The 15,731-nt window shown below is 43.9% G+C and overlaps 1 long non-coding RNA gene across 1 annotated transcript in view; it reads right to left on the bottom strand.

The window, feature by feature from the left end:
* Window positions 1-249: 249 nt before the first annotated feature.
* Window positions 250-15,731, bottom strand: part of LOC146870340 (uncharacterized) — a 283,437-nt gene continuing 267,955 nt past the window's right edge. Inside the window, exon 5 of the long non-coding RNA XR_014959378.1 lies at window positions 250-375. This is a non-coding gene — a long non-coding RNA (uncharacterized LOC146870340). The remainder of the gene's footprint in view (window positions 376-15,731) is intronic.

The following is a 15,731-nucleotide window of genomic DNA, read 5'->3' as shown; positions in this document are numbered from 1 at the left end:
CTCACTAATATTACTGCAAGTAACGTCTGTGACACCACTCCTATTTCTCATATGCGAGTTCCTGTTTTGATCTAACATTATTACAATGGCATCTGAGACAGGTGGGGAGAAAGAGAGATGGTGAGACTTGAGAAAAGGCGCAGGGTGAAAGAGTCCGGGAAAGTAAGGACCATCACATTGCCTACTAAAATAGGATGCTGTGCTTACCTCTCGGGGTGCAAAGATCAACCTGCGGGGGGAGCTGGTGTTGCAGGGTGATGGAAATCAAGCTGGTCGTGAAGATGAAGGCAGATGTGGTGATGGAGCTGCTGCTGGCCTAATCCAAGTGGCGAAGAAGGGGCCTCAGGCAGAGAAGAGGCTTTGGGCGAGAAGACGCTGCGGTGGACGAGAAGAAGCATTAAAGCAGGCAATGTTCCATTCTGTTATGCTGCAGCAACTTCCCCTTTCACAACATGAGGCAGCGCTGTCTGTTACAGGGTGACCGTCCAGAAAAGACAAATATCGTATACGGACTATTGCACTTAGATCCCGGGCAGGGAAAAGTAACTAGCAAAACAGCAGATAGAATGAGTAACATTCATTTCAAGTCAGTTCTCAGAAAAGGATTTTATTAAGGTTTGCCTATATAAAATGTCAGCATTCTAGATACTAGTTTGCAAGTTGCCAAATATACAATTACAATACATTTACAATTACTGGAAAGAAATTACACATCATCACAATTTCTCTTCAAAGCACATTAATCTCACACACATTGAATCACATCTAATTAAAAACTTACCTGCAGCTTTTGTGTTTTTGGGGAAGTTTTTCGCATAATTTGGGGTTATTTTCCTGATTTTTCATGTAATTACAGAACAACAAATTACGCAATGTTTGCAGACAGATGGTCAGTATGCCATACACAGGATGGTCAGGGGATACATTTAGTCTCCAGTACAGTGAGTGTTTGCATTATCTGTGGGGCACACGCCTGCATATTAAAGCCACACAGTCACATATAGATACATATAGGCTTTATGGAGCCCATAGATTCGGTTGCTATCACTTTGTGAACCTCACACGGCTAACATTCTGCTTCCTGTGTGCAGTGAGTTGTCACAACAGATACACAATAGTTTGTTTATCAGTGTGGGTGTGATTGTGCCATTTCTTTTTTTTAAATTACATTATAGACTGCATGTTTGAAGAACCGAGGTTTGCTTACAATTTAGTGACAGTAATTAAGCTCTGTGAAGGTAAACACGTGCTGCCTCGGGGTAATCAGGGCCTGCTCTAGGATGTTTGGGGCCCTGGGCAGAAAAGGAATGTGTGAGGCCCCTCTAAATTGCAGACAGCGTGATTCAGGGCTGAATAGATGCCCTTGCTCCTGAAGCGTCAGCCCCTCCCGCTCAGTCACCTTCAGTCCCATCCCGCTGTGCCTCTCCAATGCTGCTCGGTATCTGAGCTTTGGTACTGCATCGGAGTCTGTTACACCCGACCTCAGCAGCATCGGAGTCTTCTGCAAAGCTCTCAATGTCCTGCCTTCCCAAACCTGCGCACACACAGGGCCATGGATACCAAAGTAACTTTCCGTGACACATAGATGCACACAGCAGGGTATTCGGAGATCTATCTACCTGTAATATCACATAATTCCACAGCCAAGATACCTGAAAGGTGCAAGGAGATCATTCTGCACGCTCTCCAACCATGCCTTGCCTACAATCTTATACCCAGCTAATGGCGTGCCCATCTTTAAACAAATTTGGGCAAGAAAGCAATGAAAGGCAAAGACAGGAACGATTGCATCCATTGAAAAAGAGCTCTTCTACTTGTTCTCCCTCAATCACATCCAGAAAAGACGGCGGGCATAGAAACACAAAACAGAAGCGGTTACATACACTTACCTGCAGCTTGAGTGATATCGGAGTTTTTCCGGCTGCAATGAAGATTCTCCCCGGGGCTGCGGGCTGCAAGGAGGTCGACGTCGCCACGGACGCTGGAAGCTTCTTCAAAGGTCCTTTAAAAGTCAGCTGTGAAAGCGCTAGTTACAGCTGACTTTTAAAGGGCTTGTGCTTCGCGCCGGGTGCCGTGTGTGACGTCACGTCACGTCTCAGCGGCCCAGGCCAATCAGAGGCAAGATAAGCAGAGAAGATGGTCGCAGGAGCAAACGTTGTGAATACGTATTGAATACGCATTCACTACGTATGCTCCTGCGGCCATCTTCTCTGTTTACAGGAAGGAATTTGCATACTGTATGAATGTGTATGCAAGGGTCCGCGGGCCGCCGATGAAGGCCAGGCGGGCCGCCAGCGGCCCGCGGGCCGTACTATGAGTACCCGTGGTCTAAGCCAAAATATTGTAATTGATTTCTATCACTTTGATGGTATCCTGATTTTCAATTGATGTATAGTGCTACCTATTTAGCGTAGCCCGCATGGACATACCAAGCAGTATACCGCATACGGTTTACTGCAGGTTATAAACTTGGCTATTTCTTTTGTTTTCCTTGTGTCTGGTATCTTGTAAGATAGAACCCTTCTGCTGTTAGAGCAAGATTTACACCTACTACAGGGAAAAAATCCCTTCATTTCTTTTAGAGTGTTCATTCTTTCTGGTACTTTCTCTAGATGGCTTCTTACCATCATATCCCGTAGAGACCTTGCTTTCTTAAAAGTTACTAAAGGATAGGCCGGAATGTCGTCACAGATGACACTATCTGTTTTCAAAATGTGCCAATTTTTTTTAAGCATATGTTTCAGATGGTTAGCCTCTGAAGAATAAGGGGTGACCATCCGGAATTTGCCCTTATTGTCCTTCTCAGTCAGTTTCTGTTTATCTGTTAATAGTCTGTCTCTTGGAATCCCTCGCACCTTCTGCAAAGTTTTTTCTAGGGCTACCGATTCGTACCCCCTCACAGTGAATCTGGCAATACACTCTGTGGCAGCCGCCTCAAAGTCCTTCTCTCTAGTACTATTTCTCTTTAATCTGACAAGTTCGCCGTATGGAATACTCTGAATGAGTTTAGGTGGATGATTACTGGTGGCAAACAATGTGGAATTACCCGCTGTAGATTTGCGGTATAATGCCGTATGTATATTTCCATCCTCTACAAACACCCTCAGATCCAGGTAGTCCACTGCCACTGGACTCACTGTTCCCAAGAAGTGTAGATTAAGATTGTTTTTGTTGAGGGCATCGACATATCCAAGAGCCGAATCCATTGTCCCTTGCCACACAATGAACAAGTCATCGATATATCGATACCACTCCACCACTTTGCCACTACTCTGACCTATATAGGTTTTGGGCACCCGCTCCTCCCACCAGCCAACGAACAAGTTCGCATAACTGGGGGCAAAGCAGGTGCCCATCGCCGTACCAGATCTTTGTCTGAAATATTGATTCTCAAACAAGAAGATGTTGTTCGTGAGACAAAACTCCAAAAACTCTATCAACATTTGATTATGTTCCAGATAACGTAGCTGACGTTTCTCCAGATAGAACTGTGCAGCCTTTATACCATGCTTATGATCTATACAAGTATATACGCTTGTAATATCTAGTACCATTAATAGATAAGTAGGCTCCCATGTTATCTTTGAAACTTTGTTAAAAAAATCTTTAGTGTCTTTGAAATAAGATTGAAGTTGTATCACAAAAGAAAATAAGAAATGGTCAATAAACATTGATAGATGTTCTGTCAAACTGTTTAAGGACGAGACAATCGGTCTGCCCTGGGGGATCCACACTGTCCTTGTGTAGTTTCGGGATATGGTAAAAGGTGGGTACCACCGGATTGTTCTGCGAAGAAACATATGTTCTTCTGTCCCCAACATGGATTTATCATACCACTTGCGGATTAGTTCATCATACAATTTGATGCTGTTTTGATAAACATCACTGGTTGTTTTTTCATAGTGTTTTTGATCCGAAAGTTGGCGTAGGGCCTCTTTGCAGTAACGTTCCCTGGTTTGAAGGACTACGTTACCACCTTTGTCAGAAGGTTTGATTATTATTGACATATCCTTCATTAGATTTTGCAATGCTGTCTTTTCTGTGATTGTTAAGTTACTTCTTATTCGGTGCCCAGTCTTTTTTTACCTGAATTTTAATAAATCATTGATCATGGCCTCCGAAAAGACATCAATGGCATCTAGTGGCATTTGAGGATTGAAAAGGGATGTAGGCTTGAATGGACTCTCTTCCCTCTCTTGTTCAATGCCTACTCTCCTAGCTCTTTCTGCCATGTTGTCAGTGGCATCCAGATTGCCCTTACATTCTAATCTGAGGTCTTCCAGAAGTTCAATTGCTGGCAAGTCTTTACCCGTTAATATATCAGTGACTGTCATTCTTAGTGACCCAATTTTAGGATCCCTAATGTTCGACCTCAGTTTAAAATAGTTATGTAATTTCAGCTTACGTATAAAGCTGAAAAGGTCAATTCTGGTTTGAGTATATTCCAGGTGATTGCTTGGACAGAATGTAAGTCCCAGTCTTAGTACTTTAATTTCAGTATCCATGAGAGATTTATTTGTAAAATTTACCACTGTTAATATATATATATATATATATATATATATATATATATATATATATATATTCACTGAAAAAACCATAGGTTTCAGACATGTTATAGTTAGCGGAAATTTTACTGATAAAAAACCAATGAAATTCCCCCGTTATAGTTAGTGCAGGCAACTATAACTCACGCGACCGCAATCCTCTGCTGATGCTAATACTGTATTTAGACACTTATTTGCCCATGTCTTCTTCCATAAATTTTTAGCTATACATATATTAGAAATATTTTTTTTTCATAAAGACACATATGTCATCAGCAGAAGATTGCGGTCGCGTGAGTTATAGTTGCCTGCACTAACTATAACAGGGGAATTTCATTGGTTTTTTATCAGTAAAATTTCCGCTAACTATAACATGTCTGAAACCTATGGTTTTTTCAGTGAATATATATATATATATATATATATATTATCTACTGGCGGTCGCCAGTAGATAGTTATAGTTAGGATCGTGTTTCCATAGGAAATCCGCAACATTCTATTTGGAATAACTTTGGCGCCTATATTTTCAAAATAGGTGGGGCGCTCCGCTCCGCTCCTTCCCTGAAAGTCACGGGGGGATTCGTCAAGCGGGGGCTGAGAAAAAGGGGGGGTCCCAAAACGCGTTTTCCCCATGCATTTTTCCATAGGACCTTTAGTCCAAGCTACAGCCCCCAACGGCTGAACAGAATTACTTGAAATTTGGCAGAGAGGTAGTCCTCAGGTCAGGGATGTGCCTTTTGCAGGTCTGGTGTAAATCTGTTCAGTATTTCCTGAGAAAATAGCATTTAAAAGCATATATATATCTATAAGCGCGCACCGTGCGCGTACGGTAAAACTTACCGTACGCGCACGCTGCCGTGCGTGAGCGCGAGCGCGATTCTGATTGGTTGTTAGATCCTAGTAAACATTCGAATCGGTTGAAACCAGGAAGTGTCTCTCGCAGTCTGAGGGGGTGAAAAACAAAGGTGGAGAAGGTGAAAAGGGGGCAGGGTGGACAGTTCCTGACCCCCTAGCCTTTGTCAGGGGGTCCCAGAAGGACCCTCAAGGGCCAAAATTTCCTTTAACTTTTTTGCGAAAAATCGCGGAGTACGCGTAGCGTGCGCGTACGGTAGAAACTGAAAAATTCCGCGAACTGCGTAACGTGGGCGCACGGTGAAAAACCTTAAAAAAAAAAATACATAACTTAGCATTTAAAAAAACGTGCAAATTCACTGAAAAAACCATAGGTTTCACACACGTTATAGGTAGGAATTAGCATTTAAAAAACCTTGCAAATTCACTTAAAAAACCATAGGTTTCACTCATGTTATAGTTAGTTGGACATTTCACTCGTGAAAAACCATTGAAATTCCCCCGTTATAGTTAGTGCAGGCAACTATAACTCTCGCGACCGCAATCCTCTGCTGATGACGTCAGATATTACATCACTGATGACATATTTGTCTTTCTGAAACAAAAAATATTTGTAATATATGTATAGCTAAAAATTAATGGAAGAAGACATGGGTAAATAAATGTCTAAATACAGTGATGTAATATCTGACGTCATCAGCAGAGGATTGCGGTCGCGTGAGTTATAGTTGCCTGCACTAACTATAACGGGGGAATTTCAATGGATTTTCACGAGTGAAATGTCCAGCTAACTATAACATGGATGAAACCTATAGTTTTTTAAGTGAATTTGCAAGGTTTTTTAAATGCTAATTCCTAACTATAACGTGTGTGAAACCTATGGTTTTTTCAGTGAATATATATATATATATATTCACTGAAAAAACCATAGGTTTCAGGGGTGTTATAGTTAGCTGGACTTTTCACTTGTACAAAACCATTGAAATTCCCCCGTTATAGTTAGTTCAGCTAACTATAACTCGCGCGCCCGCAATGCACTGCTGATGATGTCACATATTACATCACTCATGACATGGTCAGTGACATCACTCATGACATCACTGATGACATCTCAAATGACATCACTCATGACATCACTCATGACATCATCCAGTGAATGTGTGTTTTTCTGAAAATTAAATATGTTTTATATATGTATATCTCAAGGTCGATGGAAGAATAAATGGGTATATAAGTGTCTAAATGGATGATTTGTTTTTGAAAAATTGATTGTGTAACTGACTGATTAAGTGTATCATAGTGAATACATGGCTTAGTGAGTAATGTTTAAATATGTAAATATCTGTCTCAGTCTCTCACTTTGTGTATAAGTGGCTGCATGGGTTGGTGAGTAGCTACATGGGTGTCTATATAGGTTATTAGTTGGTTTTTTGAATATCAGTCTGAGTGTCAGCATGGTTCGGTGGGGGGTATTACGTAGTGCATAGTTGCATGAATGAGTGACTCACTGTTTGTATGTGTTGAAGACAGCATGTGTGCAGGACTGTATGGGTGGATGAGTGTGTGTATGGGTGTGTTAGTGAATGAATGACTGTCTCAATATTGTCTTTATGAGTAACTACATATGTTTTAAACTAGTATATGTGACTATTGGTGTATATAAGTGAGTATATGTGAGAGTGAGAGATTGAAAGAGTTCCTGTATGAATAAGTATGTGTTTCTATAAGTGATTGTTTAAAAAACTAAGTATGTGTAAGTTTCCGTAGAAGTAAGTGTGGTGGTATGTGTATAACTGTATATGCAAGTAAATGTATGTTTGATTCTTTATTAGCATGAGTGTCTATGTGTGTGAGTAACTCTATGGATGAGTGGCATTGTGTAACAGGATGTATCGGTGTATGAGTACATATGATGAGTGAGTACATGTATGAGTGACTGTATAGGACTGTTGGTGAATGAGTGGATGTGTATGTGGATCTTAGAATTACTGAAGAGGTTGTTGTAACTGGTATTGGTATGTCCATTGTTTTGAAAATTGTAGTCTCTATTTTTAAATGTGTGTATCAAAGGTTATATTAGGGTGAGAGGAGGTCTGCCACTCTATCACAAGGATGATGTCATCAGTGATGTCATCAGTGATGTCATTTGAGATGTCATCAGTGATGTCATGAGTGATGTCACTGACCATGTCATGAGTGATGTAATATGTGACATCATCAGCAGTGCATTGCAGGCGCGCGAGTTATAGTTAGCTGAACTAACTATAACGGGGGAATTTCAATGGTTTTGTACAAGTGAAAAGTCCAGCTAACTATAACACCCCTGAAACCTATGGTTTTTTCAGTGAATTTCTGAGGTTTTTTAAATGCTAATTCCTAACTATAACGTGCCTGAAACCTATGTTTTTTTCTGTGAATTTCAAGGTTTTTAAATGCTAATTTCTAACTATGCCTACAGAGATAGGACATGTGAAGAAAGAAGAAAAAATGCACAGAAAGAAAAAAAAGAAGTGCAGAAAGAAGCAACAGAAGTCCTCAAAGACGAAGAAAAGTGCAGGAAGAAGGATAACGTGCAGAAAGAACAAAAAGAAGAGCAGAAAGAAGCCTTGTTGCAAAATCATCCTGTACCCTCAACTTTTCAGACGGATACTGGTGGTAACTGAGTCTGACTAACCAGTCCTAGAGCCAGTGCTATGTTAAAAGACACTTAGAATACAGTGAAAACACCTACATACACTAGGGAACATTATGCGTTGGGGTCCCCCTGTGATTAGCATGACCTCCTCTGTAAGCCCCTAGTATATAATAGGGCAGGGGGATTAAAACTACCTCTTAAAACAGGCCACAGGGCGTTTTTGCACCCGTTAACTCAGGCCCCGTCCCCTCCCTTCACCACTGTGTAAACACGCCCTGTGTCCGTTTTTAGTTGGGAGATTAAGTTCATTTGAATCCTGAGGGTCCCTAGGGTCCAACTAGCCCACTAGGTACCTCCAGTAAGTGCCACAGAGCTGCGTTGCAGAGAGGTGTAAAAAGTGGCACGGCCTGGACCACCTCTCTGCAATGCAGCTCAGTGGCGCTTACTGGAAGCACTTGGTGGGCTTGTTAGCCCCCAGGGGCCCTCAGTATTGAAGGGAAATTATATCCCCAATTTAAAACGTGCCATAGTGCGTGTTTGCACACGTCACCTCAGGCCCCGTCCCCTCCCTTCACCACTGTGTAAACGCGCCTTGTGGCTGTTCTAAGTTGAGAGATTAAGTCCCCTTGAATCCTAAGGGTCCCTAGGGTCAAACTAGACCACTAGGTACCTCCAGTAAGCGCCACAGAGCTGCGTTGCAGAGAGGTGTAAAAAGGGGCTTGGCCTCAGAACGCCTGTCTGCAGCGCAGCTCCCTGGCGCATACTGGAGATGCCTGTTGGGCTAGTTGGCCCTCAGGGACCCTCAGTATTGAAGAGGATTTAATTCCCCAACTTACAACTCGCCAGGGGGCGCGTTTGCAGAGTGCTGCAAGGAGGGGGCGTCGCCTCCGGCACAATGCCAGTATTTTATTTATTTTAATTTTTTAAGAAGGGGGGCTGTGTGGTTCCCCTTCTTTTTCTAATTTATTGGCCCTGATTACCCCATCCCCCAGGGCCTGTCTTCTAATTATATTTTTTTGACCCCAATCCCCAGGGCCGGCCACTGTTTTTTATTATTTAAAAAAAATATATATTTATAGACACACCTAGGACATGCTGGACAAACCGTACGTACCTATCACCATGACGATTTGCGTGATATTCATTAAAAGGCGACTATGCATACAATGAATCCACGTGGAATGTATTTACACCACTAGTGAAGCTCTGACATGTCTGATGCCCTACCGTGCCTAATCCCGGTAGACAACCTTGTCGTTTATTTATACAAACATGGGTAGCTATTGACGGGCACATTTAATACACATGCACACCAAGCCATTCAAAGGGGATTCGACAAAAATTCGACCAAAACTATGCAAGAATCCCCCTCACGATTAATAAAACACACATCCACTGCCGGATGTGTAATACTTTTTATTTTACTCTCTGGAAAGGGGACGAACATCACTTGAGAGTCACAGCGCGCTCCTGGCAGAGCCCAATGCTGTGTTACACCCACCATTGCCTGCTGAGTGCCACACACCTCTGTGTTGTATTCCACTAGCTAATGCATATGCTATGACACTCTCTAGCCCATGTGCACTGTAACACCACCCCGTGAATATGTCATGCCACACTTGTCTTCGCACGGGTTATATTGCCCCATCTAACGTGCCTTCCTCGATGCCTATGTTATAACGCACAGTGCTATGCCATACATATTACAATCTGGGATCCATATCTTTGTCACAGTGCATATGCAACGTTACACTCCCCAGCACATATTTTATATTACAACTTTAGAGACTAGTTAGGTTACACAACACTGCCCTGTGCATATTACACTCCAAGACGCATATTGCATAGCACGCGCTAGTGCCTGTGCTATCTCGCGCTCTCCAATGAATCTGTCATTGCACACAATGTATTGCATATTATATTTCACGCCCGGTTCATCTTATATCACACTTTTTGGTGCATAGTTTATACCATACACTATATCTAGTTTTCATTTTCAATCGTGCTCTCAGGACTATGTTCTATATAACACTGTGTTCACCTACCCTTTTCACGGGCATTACATTTTGCGATAGGGGGTGGAGGGTCAGGGGGTGTTTCTGCCAAGTGAGCCCAGAGTCACAGTCACAAACGTCCTCTTCTTCCTGAATAAAAGTGAGATTATGCTCCATACTTGTTCATATTTTAAGTAGTTCGCACAGACACACGTTTTAAAAACAATAAAGTTCCTAATACCCGCCTTCTCTGAACAGTTAGCTTGCTGCCCCATCCCCCTCCTCCCTATCCTCTGTTGTGTGAATCCATGGACTAGCCTCCTCCCTCCTGCCATGCATGGTCTGATGTGCTGCCACTGCCCTCAATTTAGTATGATGTACCAGTCCACTCCTCCTGCCCTCCATTGCCCAATTCTATGTCCCATCATTGACTTCCTGCTTAAACTCTGTGCTTAGCTTGCTGCCCCTATTCTCCTTCCCCCTGCCCTCCGATGTCTTTGTGCATGCCCCTGCTCCATCCTTTTTGCCCACCATGTTCCATGGACCTGCCACTCCCATCTACTCTGAGTGTTCTGTTGAGCTGCCACTCCCCTCCCACCTGCCTAGCATTGTCAGATGACTGTAACCTGTCCCTGTCACCTCCACCCTACCTGTCCACATGCCATGCCCCTATCCTCTTCCTCCTGTCCACATGGTCCATTGTACTGCCACACCCTTCTGCCTTCCCTGGTCTGTTGTGCTGCAACTGCTCCTCCTGCCTGCCCCGTGCGGTCTGTTGTGAGGCCCCTTCTCCTGAACTTTCTTGTCTGTGCACAGGTCCTGACCCTTCCTTCTATCCTCCATCGTCCTTTGTGCATGCCCCTGCACCCTCCTTCTTGCCCATCATAGCCATTGTGCTGCCACTAACCCTCCCACTTGCCATGCATGGTCTTCTGTGCTGCCATGGCCCCTCCCACCTTCCCTGTGTGGTCAGTTAGCTGCCCCTGACCCCCTCCCACCTTCCCTCCATGGTCTGTGTGTATGCCATCACAGTCTCACTGTTGCTCTTCATGGTGTGTCTTGCTTCTAGTGCCCATCCTGCCTGACCTCCATGGCTATTTTGCTGCCCTGCCCCCTTGCCCCCAGCCCTCTGTTTACATGTGCAGACCCCTACTCCCTCCCTCCTGGCTTGTCTGTTCCATTGTAATGCCCCTGATCCGTCCCTCCTGCCCTTTATGGTCTGTTATGCTGCAGCTTTCTCTCCTGTCTGTCCATTATGGTCAGCTAGCTACCATTGCCTCTTGCCCCTCTGTTCTCTGTTGTCCATGTGCATGGTCCTGTCCCCTCCCTCTTGCTTTCTATGGATGCCTGCCCTGCAGGGTCAGTTTGGTGCACCTCTCCATGTCCCTCCTGTCCTCTGTTATCCAAGTCCATGTCCCTACCCCATTTCCTTCCATGATCCAATGTACCATACTTGCGAACATTTTGAACTTGGTAAGAGGGAGATTTTGAAAAAAAGCTGGGGTATTGATTTTCCCCTTTGAGTTACATTGAAAAAGAGGAGATTGTAGACAGGAGACAGATCAAATAAAGCCCATTTGAGCTTAAAAAGATTGGATGTTTCCTGGCTGAATCGGGTCTGTTGGCATGTATGGTTGTACTACCATTGCCTCTTCCTTCTGCCCACAATGGTCTATTACATTGCCACAGCCTCTCTTGCAAGTCCTGTATTGTTGGTTTGTTGCCCCTGCCCCCCTTTCCACTGCCCTCCATAGTCTGTTGTGCTGCCACGGCCCTTCCTGCCTGCTCAGTGTGGTTAAATTGTTGCCTTTGCACCCTCCTACCTGCCTTCAATTTTCAGAGTCCGTGCCCCTGGCCTCTGCCTCTCAACAGTATCCTAATGAACAACTAGATTGCTAACATTCTATATTTATTACAAAAGTGTGGAACGCCTGACGTCATCTTGATGTAATCAAAACTGTAATACCTAGAGCATTTCCTTTAGAAATTACATATATGAGAGGGTCTTATTGGCATCAAAATTATGGTTAGTGCTCTAAAAGACTAAAATAAGGACATATTTTCTGAGTTTTCAAATAGCGACAAAGCACTTTTAAATTATTTGTTATCTTTATGTTTTTTATCCAGTTGACCACTTGATTAAATGTTGCACTTAGGGGAGAGGATGTGGTGTTACTTCCAGAACTGCAGACTTTGCAACTGGGGACCAGGTTGGAGTTTCTGCTTCAGCTCGACATTCTGTGATTCTGGTCAAATCACTTAGTCTCCCCATGTCTACAACCAAAATGAATTTGTTCTTGTGTGATGTAACCAATGCTCATGTAAAGCACTCCAATACCTGACAAGTCTGCACTATATAACACTGCAAAAACACAAAATAATAAGTGTTTTGCACACTTCTGTCATTGGGCTATATTTGGGCTACATCTGGGTGATTTTGGGCTACATTTGGGCTCTTTTGTCTCTGGTGGCCATTTTGGGAGATTTATTTGTTATGAAGTTTCCTAATTTCCTCATGTACTGCAGTCTCCTCAGTAGGAAATGCTTTCAGTTTTTTACTTTGATTCCATCATGAAGGTATTCAGATATGTCACACATTTGCCATAAATTCTGAATGTTAACACTCTAGTTGCTCATTAGATCACTGTAGTAAAACTACTGTTCACCATGGAAGTCTGCTCCTGGTATTAAAAGTGCATGTTTCAGTCTGCATGTCAGAATGTTTTAATGAAATAGAAGAGGATTTGAGAAGTCACTCAAAATGTGCCCTCATTTTCTTTCTTCAGCATTAATCATAATTTCTATGGCAAAATGAACCCCCTCATTGTGTTCCTTTTTAAATTAAATGTTTTAAGTGTTACCAGTTTATTCCAATCAAGATGGCTTCAGGTGTGCCATACTTTTGTCATAATGAAGACAGTAAGCTCTCTAGTTGTTTTTAAGAACACTCTGGGACATTCTGTCATTGGGCTACACTTGGGCTACATCTGGGTGACAGCCGCGGTGCATCCATTGGGGCGTAGGGGCGTAGCCCCACCAGCCAGCCCTGCTTGGACCCGCGGCTGCCCATTTCTCTTCTTCCCTTTAACCTCTTCGAGCCTCACAAGTGACAGGAAACCCGGCAGCCGGAGCGCGCGACCAGAAGAAGCCCCGGAAAGCGAAAGAAACGCCCGGGTGAGGGAATAAAGCAGGGCAAACTATTTAATTTCACGGGAGCTTGCTGGACTGAACAACTGACAATTATGTCAGTCAGCATGACGTCAGACCACCCGTGGGCGGTCCGGCGTCATGTTGACTGACATGCAGTCAGACCGTCACCAGGGGCATGGAGCAGCACAATGCACAAGTGCGTATGAGTGGGGACGGAGGCCGAATTTTCGCACCGTGCCCAGTCATGCGCACTTGTGTTTGCAGTTCTGGTGCATGCCCATTAGGAGAGCGAGGGTTGAGCAAAGGCTCAAACCTCGGTTTCCTAATGGGCAGGCGGGCGGAGTGTAAAACGTGCCCCAGCCAATCCTGGCGCTGCCAGCAGCGCCAGGATTGGCTGAGAGGGTTATGCACGCCCACTTGCAAGCAGTCAGTGATGTGTGCGTGGCTGTTCCCGAGTGTAGGCGCCATTGCGCCAACGGACCCAAGGCAGCGGACCGACCTGCTCAGGTAGGATTTTTTAATTTTATTTCAAAACTCCCCCCCCCCACCTCCGCGATACACCCCCCCGCGACACCCCACGAGCCGCAACTGCCGCAGTGTACACCAGACTGGTTCAAAAGTGCCTTCTTTAGTAGCAGCTGTTATTTACTGCCCAGCAGGGCCACGAGTGCTATCCAAAAATGTTTATTGTAATTTGAATATTTTTTTATACAGCGTTCACTACATCAGATTTGTCGTTTCGCACCACTGTAGAAGACCGGATTGTTAATGACTGAATTCTGCAATAGGTTTCGAAGTGTGACATTAAACTGTGCACTGCAGGCTTCTCACAGACGCCAGCATTGAGTACCTAAGTCACTGACCTTTGTTAGTTGGAAAATATTGTGAATTAGGGTGCCTTAGCGCTAGTAAGTGGTGGAGCTGATTGGGAAGTGGGGGCCATGCCCCCTAGCTCTTCTTGTCCTGCTGTACCAGAGGAAGGCCCGTCTGCCTGGCGCCTAACATCAGGAACATTGCTTGCATTTTATCATTAAAATGCAATCGCTTTATTTGCCCAAGCAGCACCTGCAGCCTACTTTTTTTCCAAATGAAGTGTTTACATTCCAGCGTTAAATGCATCACATATCCTGTTGCCTGGTCCGGGTTTTTCTCTGGGCGCTGTTTTGGCAACTGTGTATTCTCTAAAGTGGATAAAGTGCAAACACCTTAAGCGCCCAGTCTGTAAGAGAAGTGCTTCGGAGGTTGAACCATAATTTATAAAAAAGACAGCCCTTGTCAATATCTTCTGTTCACTGGCCAGACATTACGTGAAGTTCTTTTTCTACATTTTAGAATGCGCTAGTGCAACTAATGTACATTTCCGACCAATATAATGCATATGCTTTATTTTTTATAACCTATCCCTTCCATGCACACTCATGGGTAGCTTGAGAAGTACACTTTAGGAGAGCAGAACATTTAGTCTATGCCCTGTGATGTGAGAGGGTTGCAGACTGTCCTAGCTTCAAAGCATACACACCTCGTTGCATTGTGGGACTTGTAGTCCTGCATTTATAATGGCAAGTACAGGACTGCAAGAATGAAAATGAACAGCTATATGAGAGGAAAAATACTGTTTCTCGCTAAAACACTCACTAAACTCAGCTTTCTGTTGTACTGTGATTTCCAAGATATATCCAAATTTGATATTTAATAGGTTTCCATTTCAAGCACTCACCTTAATGCTGCTTACATTCCCTCCGCTCTATGCTGTAATCTCCGGATTTTTTTTAAAGAAGTAAATTGTCTTTCAAAACTAGCGTGCGTGCTCCATAGATAGCAATATTATTCCATGTATGTTAAAGACGAGTCGGTAAAAACACTGTACGGGGAATGCTGTAGATGAAAACGTTCCCCGCGCTTCCCATACGCATGCAACTTTCTGCATTCCTGGAATGGTAAAGAGGTTGGCAGATGTTGGCCTGCAGCAGCTCCAAGAGTTAACACTATGGCCCATATTTGCATAGTTTTGCACGAGCGCCCACAGGGCTTTAAAGCATATAGTCGACGACAGCGCCCGTTTGCACTGCTTTTCTTCAAAGAACGCCTACGCAAAACCTTAGTACATTTGGGCCCAGGAGAGAGAGTGTAGTCTTACGGGTGTGTACTGTTTATTTTTTTATATTCATTCTTTATAGGAAGCCGCTACCGAGTAGTAGGATGAGATTAGAGTTCTAGGCAAGGGTGTCCAAAGTGGTTTCAGGAGGGACGTTTCAGCGTGATTTTTCAGAATAACCCATGAACATGTTGATCAAGTCCACTGAGGTTCGTTGTATGCAGATGCGTGTTAAGTTGGGCAGCCCTGATGCAGAGCACCGGTTACAAGCATCATTTTCATGGAGAGCAGCGAGTGAGCTGGATGGGCCTCCGAGTGGTGGGGCAGCCGTGCCTGGGACGCACTGAGTACTGAGAAATACCCTTGTCCATGACAGTTCAAAGTTCGCGTGCATGTGATCTACTGTGCGTGTAGTTGGAGACGGCTCATTTGGGTGTAAAGGTGATGCGCTGAGATAG

Source organism: Triturus cristatus, chromosome 1_1 (assembly GCF_964204655.1).
Source record: "Triturus cristatus chromosome 1_1, aTriCri1.1, whole genome shotgun sequence".
In the NCBI taxonomy this organism is placed as follows: Eukaryota; Metazoa; Chordata; class Amphibia; order Caudata; family Salamandridae; genus Triturus; species Triturus cristatus.
This window is presented reverse-complemented; position numbering and strand designations above follow the sequence as displayed.